General features: G+C 41.8%; 1 pseudogene; it reads right to left on the minus strand.

Moving 5' to 3' along the window:
• Positions 1 to 2,030: 2,030 nt before the first annotated feature.
• On the minus strand, positions 2,031 to 4,043 carry LOC123640521 (annotated as a pseudogene).
• Between the last annotated feature and the right edge of the window lie 3,735 nt (positions 4,044 to 7,778).

The raw sequence follows: 7,778 nt of genomic DNA on the forward strand, positions 1-7,778 counted from the left end.
CCCATCTAAACCATCTTCCCTCTTTAGTTCTTTTAAAATTGTTCCTCCACTCTCTCTCTCTTCTCTGCACTCGATCAACCCAGGGGTAAAAATCCAGCCCTGAAAGAATGCATCTTAGAGAGCAAACTATTTCTGGCACTGAGGTTGGCAGTTTAATGTTTATTTCTGTTTCAGTGTTGACTAGGGGGTTTCAGTGCACAAGAAAATACACAGAAGAACAAGGTTAATATTTTAAACTGTAAACCCTTCAGATACGTTTTACACATACTTGGGAGAAAACCACTTACTATTAGAGTTACCACCAGGAAAAGACAGAAAAGGCACCAAATAAGGTAGTTTAGGCTGTCAGACCACCCCAGTATGTTGTAAGTTACAAGGTCTTGTAAATATGGGGAGGTAGAGGTAAGGTAGAGGTATAGACCTAGTTTGAACAGTGATGTGGGCAATGTGGTGAGACTGCCAAGGGAATGGGTAGGAATTTGAGAATGCACAAAACAAGAAATACAGACTGGAAGCATTCTTGGTTTTTATGTCAGTGTATAATAAAACTAGCATTAACCGAGCACATAATGTCAAGCACTGTTCCGAATATACTCTATGTATTAATATCAAGTTATCTAATCATCCCAGCTGTCCTCTAAGGGATAACGTTTATCTATTTTACAAAGGAGATGTTGAGGTGCAGAGTAAGTAGCAGAGCTGGGTCTTCGAACTCAGGCTCTAGATCTCATAATCTTAATCATTACACCACGATCCCTGTAAATCAAAGAATGAGAATTGGATAACTTCTATTTTTTTTTCTTCCCCTGATTCTGGGGAGGGCACCATCGTTAATAAACTGTGTGACCGTCTTAGCTTGGGCTGCTATAACAATATACTATAGTTATGTTGATGGCTTAAACTACAGACATTAATTTCTCGCAGTCTGGAGGCTGGAAGGTCCAAATCAAGGTGCCGGCTGCTTTGGTTCCTGGTGAGGGCTCTCTTTCTCGCTTCCAGACAGCCATCCTCTTGCTGTGTCCTCACTGGTGAGAGAGGAAGCTCTGGTGTCTCTTCCTCCGCTTATAAGGACGTCAATCCCTTCATGAGGGCTCTGATGAACTCATCTAAACCCAATTGCCTCCCAAAGGCCCCACCCTACTACCATCACACTGGAGGCGAGGCCGTCAACGGATGAACTGGGGAGGAGGAATGGAGACACAAACATGCAGTCCATGAGCGTGATCGTATTTTCTCACTGTATGATCTGTTTTGCATGGTTGACATCAGAGTCTGCGGGACATTGCAGACAGGGAGCAGCCAGAGATTCAGGCCCTTCTGCCTGATGCCACGTGCAAGCTGGCCCAGGATGTGAGCAATTTGAACAGTTAATTGCCTGGATTTCCCTCCTTGCCTTTTATGTCATCCTGGAGAATTGGGGCCCACTACAGGACGGTGAAAACAAGGGGTTACCACTGCTTACTTGAAATTTCATTTATGTGACTGGCAAACTGAACACATATGGCTCATGACAAAATCAAAATGTTAACAAGGCTTTTTTTTTTTTTCCCCCCGAAGTCTCACTCAGTCACCCCCGGTAGAGGGCAGTGGTGACATCATAGCTCATTGCAACCTTAAACTCCCAGGCTCAATTGATCCTCCTGCTGCAGCCAACCTCCCAAGTAGCTGAGACTACAGGTGCCTGCCACCAGGCCCAACCAGTTTTTTCTATTTTTGGTAGAGACAGGGTCTCCCTCTTGCTCAGGCTGGTCTGGAACTCCTGAGCTCAAGTGTTCCTCCCACCTCAGCCTCACAGAGTGCTAGGATTATAGGTGTGAGCCACTGTACCCAGTCACATTCCTTTTATCTTCTGCCATGCTTTAATTTTATTCGGTGGGAGCAATTTTCTCATGTCTTCAAAGGAAGACTCCAGAAGGTCCCACAGTGTCTGCTCATTCTTACTTAATGGACTAATTGATGAGAGTCAATTTAAGTTGGGAACACTATAATTTTAGTATTTAAAATGTCAAGCTCTATATAATAGGTAAAACTTAGTGGGTCCCTATGGACTGGAAGAGAACACCTTGTATTTTCTTCATAGCAGCATTCCTATCAGAAAACGAGAGAAATATGTGTATTCCCATGAGAAGGGAGGAGATAATATTTGGTGTGGGTTCTGGGAACATGGTCCTTGAATAGATGTAGCAGGTAAAATTATTCTTTGACATTTTGTATTTTAATTTAAAACTTTACATCAGTCTTTAATTAACCTCCATAATGCATCAGTATTTAAAAATGTTAAAATGTTTAAAATTATTGACTGGGAAAATTTTTATACTCCTCTTTTCTCTACCTCCCTGATCTCTGAGTATATAGTTCAGAGTACAAGAAAACTCTTCATGCTGGTCTCATGGTGTTGCATTATCCCTTCAAATTGCTCCCTACTTCCAGCTTAAAATGCCCAGGCCAGGCCTACAGAATCCAAATTCAAATAATGCCATTAAAGAATGCCCAACAATCTAGCACTAATCGACGAGAGTCAATTTTAACATCTACTTAAAGTTTCTGGTGGACACATATATGTCTGTTATATAACTTTCTATATTTCTTTATAAGTTTGAAATGTTTCATATTCATAAAACACAAATAAAATAAAAATTAAAGCAAAATTCACATAGTCTAATTCCTACCTATGAATCTAAACTTACCTCTTTATACTTCTCTTATAGTTTTCTGAATAGAATGTGTAAATTTCTGATTTCAAATCTTTACTTATTCCATTTCCTGGCATGGAATTTCATCTTTCTCTTTTCTGTTTGTGGGAGTCCCACCCTTTGTGTGAGACTTAATTTAAATTTCATCTCCTACAGAACACCATGCCAGATGTCTTTATTCCTCATTAATCACTTCCTCTTCTTCTTTTTTTTTTGGCAACTTAGAATGCAAAGTATTTTATTTTTACACTTCTAAAATTTTAAAACAAGATAGCCTGGGTTAAATAATATAGTTTTCCAAAGATGAGTGTGCTCATTTGAAGGTTTCTCTCTGCTTGAAATACACAAAAACTTCCTAAAACTTTTAGGTGGGAACACTACTGTTTTGATGCTCTATGTTTAGATGAACTGTTGGTAACATCCTTTTTTTTTCTTAGTAATTCAAAAATTCTAGAATAAATGCATTTTTCTAGTCTTATACCATTTCATTGCAAATGTCTTCTGACAGGCATACACCACATACAGGAACCCATTTTCAACCTTCTTACATTTATACACTTCAGAAATCGGTGTGGAAATGCTCACCATGCTTTGTCCAGTTGCCAACAGAAAGAAGGCTGAATTAGCACTGAGTTGTAAGTGCCCTCTAATTATCTTGATGAGTTCTGTTAAAGAAAAAAAATTATTCCATGATACTTGTGAAAGCAAGGTAAAAAAGACTATATTCAGGACCATTGAGATAGGTCCAGGGACCACTGCAACAGGGTATTGTACTGGGGAAGAAAGATTTGGCTCAATTCCAAATATAGCAAGAGCAAGTGGGGATTTATAGTCAAGGGGAGGGCATTAGTGGATGGAAAATTACTAGAGGAAACATCAGGGGTAAGGAGGATTCTGACTAAACTGACCTAATGGGATTTTTGATGAAGACAGGCCAGGGTAATTAGACATCACTGGGGAATGGTGGAGGATGAGGAACATGACCAGTTATCAAGTGTGATCAGAAATGAAGGGTTATCAGGCGTATGCCACATACAGGAACCCATTTTCATCCTCCTTAGATTTATACACTTCAGAAGTCAGTGTGGAAATGCTCACTGTGCTTTATCCAGTCACCAAAAGAATAAAAAAAAATTAAAAATTTGGCCAACAAAGAATCTTTGTCAGTTCACTCTTGTTGATGTGATCAGGACTAAGAAACTTCATTTTATCCAGCACAAGAAGCTGCTTCTCACTCCTGTATTGTTCTATTATCACAGGAATTTTAGTAGGATGCCTCTCTCAGATAAGTCAGACACCTACTCTTTCTTCCGACGTGCAAAGTTTCTTGAAGGTCTTGTCCCATGGCATAGTGTGGGAGGCTGGGCTGAAGTGAGGAGCAATGAATATTCCTGGCTTCTCAAGGGGGCAATAGTGGCAGGTCTGACTTGGGCCAATCACCTCCTCTTCTAAACAGCTAAAATATCTACTACCTGACTTATTCTTGCATTCCAATCTGTCTATTGTGGTTATCTTTTTCCTGATGTCCCCTTTTCTTTCCAGTTAGCTAGTAAGTGCCAGAGTAGGCACTTAAAAAGTATTGGAAAAAATAAATAAAGGAACTGGGGGTGGAGCAAGATGGCCAAATAGAAACCTCCAGCAATTATCTCTCCACACAAACAACAAATTCAACAACTATCCATACGAGGAAGCACCTTCAGAAGAACCAAAAATCAGGTGAGTTATCACAATATCTTGTTTTAACATTATATCAAAGAAAGAGGCATGGAAGAGGGCAGAAAAGACAGTCTTGTATTGCCTATGCCACCCTTCTCCCATCCCCTGGCAGTGCCTCGCCAGCTCACCCAGTGGAGAAAGAATCTGTGTACCTGGGAGAGGGAAAGTGAAGTGACTGTGGAACTTGGCATTGGAACTCAGGCCCACCCTGACACAAGAGAGCACCTGTGACATTCTGCTGGTGCCCACAAAGGGAGGATTTAAACCACTCTGGCTAGAGGGATATCTTCTACCCTGAAACTCAAGTTCTTGCTAGCCCTGCCAGAGAATGACAAAAAGGGGCCTGAGGTCTGGACTAAATTTGTAAGGCAGTCAGGCCACAAAGGCTGTGGTCCTTGGGGAATTCCCACAGCTGTGCTGGCTCAGAGGTCTTGGGGTGCATGTGACCCAGGGAAATACAAGCAGTGGTGGCCAAGCCAGTGCCTGTGTCACCCCTCCCCCAAGTGCAGGCAGCATGACTGAGGGAGAATCATCTTCTGCTTGGGAAAAGGAAAGGGAAGAGTTCAGAGGACTCTGTTTTGCAACTTGGGTACCAGCTCAGCCACAGTAAAAAAAGAACCAAGCAGACTCCTGACACATCTGACTCCAGGCCGTAATTCCCAGACTGCATTTCCAGACCTATTCTGAGCCAGAAGGAAACATACTGCCCTGAAGGGAAGGAAGGACCAAGTCCTGGCAGCATTCACCGTCTGCTGACTAAAGAGCCCTGGATCCCTGAATAAACATTAGAGGTAGCCAGGCAACAGTCACCATGGGCTTTGGGTGAAACTGGGCTGGCTTCAGGTATGACTTGGTGCAGTCCCAGCTGTGGTGCCCACGAGGGGGTGACCATATCACTCTTCCCCCAAGACAGTGAGAGACTGTACCTGGCAATCCCGGGAATTCTCCCATATCTTACCCAAGTCCATCAAGGCAGTACCACCGGGAGTCTGCAAAAGTCACAGCATTTCTGGGCTTGGGGCACCCCCAGTGCTGATATGGCTGCGGTGACCAAAGACTTATAACACTCGATGTTAAAATATGGGAGAGTGGAATTAAACTGTAGATTTTCTGTTAGATTTCTCTTGTTTATTTGTAAACAGAGTTGTCATATGTTAAACATAATTGATTATAAAATATTTTTTTGCAAGCTTCATGGTAACCTCAAATTAAAAAACATACAACAGATACACAAAAAAATACAAAGCAAGAAGTAAAAAAACACTATCAGAAAAAATCACTTTTAACAAAGGAAGATGGAAGGAAGGAAGGGAGGGAGGAAGACCACAAAACAACCAGAAATCAAATAACATGGCAGGAGTAAGTCCTCACCTACCAAGAAGAACATTGAATGGGAACTGACTGAACTCTTCAATCAAAAGACAAAGAGGAGGAGACAAGATGCCTGACGAGAGAGGTTGGTCAAAAAATCATCTCAGAAAGAAGAAAATGTTTTAGTTGGAAAAAAAAAAAAAAAAAAAAACATAGCTTAGCTGTAACTCTGCGGGAAAAGTGGTAGAATCTACCAGAGATTCCAAGGGAAGAAGTTTCAGAGCGGAACAAGGAGAAAGAGCTCACTGGAAATCACCCCCAGGATGCTGGGGCCCCGCAGAAAGGCTCCGGGCCGCGGGCCGCGCAGCCCCCAGCGATGCACAGCGGCCCCGCCTGCGCCCCGGCCCCAGTTCCCGGACACGCCGCCACTGCAGGGAAGGAAGCCGGCGCCACGCAAGTTGCAAGCATGCCTCTCCGCCCACGGAGTTTCCCCGGTGGCCACCAGCAGGAGCAGGCCCAGGGGCCGCTGCCACCATCAGAAGGAGACCTCAGGAGGGGAAAAAACAATGGCGTCTGTTGCCTGGTGCCATGACTCTGCACAGACTGCAGAGAGCCCTCTCACAACTTGGCCACAGCACCTGCAGGGTGATCACGGTGCCCCGGTACTCTATCCTGCTAATCTTCCCCACGTGTGCTTTGATATTATCAAATGTATCGTCCCATCACCCTTTTTCCCCACACTGAGAGTCCCGCACTGCTTCTCTGTGGTTTCAGGGGAACAGCCGTCCGCAGGTAGTACCTGCTTCCCATTTACTCTGCTTTCCTTGGGAGCTCTGGGTTCCCAGGCTGCTTCTAACCCACCGTTCTTTACTTTATGAGTATTTTTGTAGAAAACTTGAAAAACACAAAAATGAATAAACTTAAAATCATCTATAATCCCACTATTGCTAAAATGCTAGTGTTTTGATGCATTTATTTACAGATTCTATATATGCATATATACTATGCACATACCAACATACAGGTGAAGAATTAGAACTGCAATGAAAAGTTTTTATGATGTAATGCAAACAGAAAAAAAGTAGGATGTAAAACCTTTGACATAGCCTGACCTCTTTAAAATTCTTCACAATCATGCATTTAATAACTTACAATAGTGACTCATTTGGGTGTGAACTGATACTCTTTTCAGAAAGAATGAAGCTGCTCTTAATAAATTGAGAAAATTCTCTCATATGAAATGAGGGAAGCTTGTCTACTTATTCTTTCTCCTCTTCATCATAATCTTATCTCTTTCTAGCACTTTCAAACGGCCAGACCATGTAACAGGGAACCTATTGCCTGCAGACCTTCTAGCACGGGATACTAATATCAATATTATAATAATCTATATTCAGAATATTAATGTCAATATTGTAAAAGTAAAATTAGAAAATGTAGAGAGTCACAAACTTCCTTCATATAGTTAGAGCTTCGAAAGTTAAAACACCTTGCTTGTTTCTCTCCCAGGGCCTGATACAATAGTAGACACATTTCTCTTGGCAATGAATTCTTAGAGTCATGATTAAATATCTCCTTAGTCCTGAACTCTGTGATTCCCCAAAGCCAGTAGATGGATCAAAGTGGCTACAGACAGATATTTGAGAGAGGCTTTTAAAAAAAAACATACTGACTTCTGGGCCCTCATTCAGTACAACTAGAGTGGGACTAGAAATTTGTATTTTACAAAGTCTATCAAATGGTTCTGATAAATAATCAGGTTTTTGAACAACTGCCGGGGGAGCTGTAGTGTAATCCAATTAATTATTTTCTGGTAGCCTGAAGGGAAGAGGTGAAGATGGATCTTGATTTATTGTACAAAACATGGATTCCCCAGAGAGACTCTCCCTGGAAGACATTTTAAAAATCTATTTCAAAGTAGTTATTTCCTTGGAGTGTTTTCATTGTCATTCTAAAGCCACGGCAAAGATTTGATGAACTTTGCAGGTCATTCCAACCATTCAATTTTATAAAAATGTGCCGAGTTCTGTAAATATTGCAGTGATCTTTAGAGAAAAA

This window comes from Lemur catta, chromosome 6 (assembly GCF_020740605.2).
Source record: "Lemur catta isolate mLemCat1 chromosome 6, mLemCat1.pri, whole genome shotgun sequence".
NCBI classification, from domain to species: Eukaryota; Metazoa; Chordata; class Mammalia; order Primates; family Lemuridae; genus Lemur; species Lemur catta.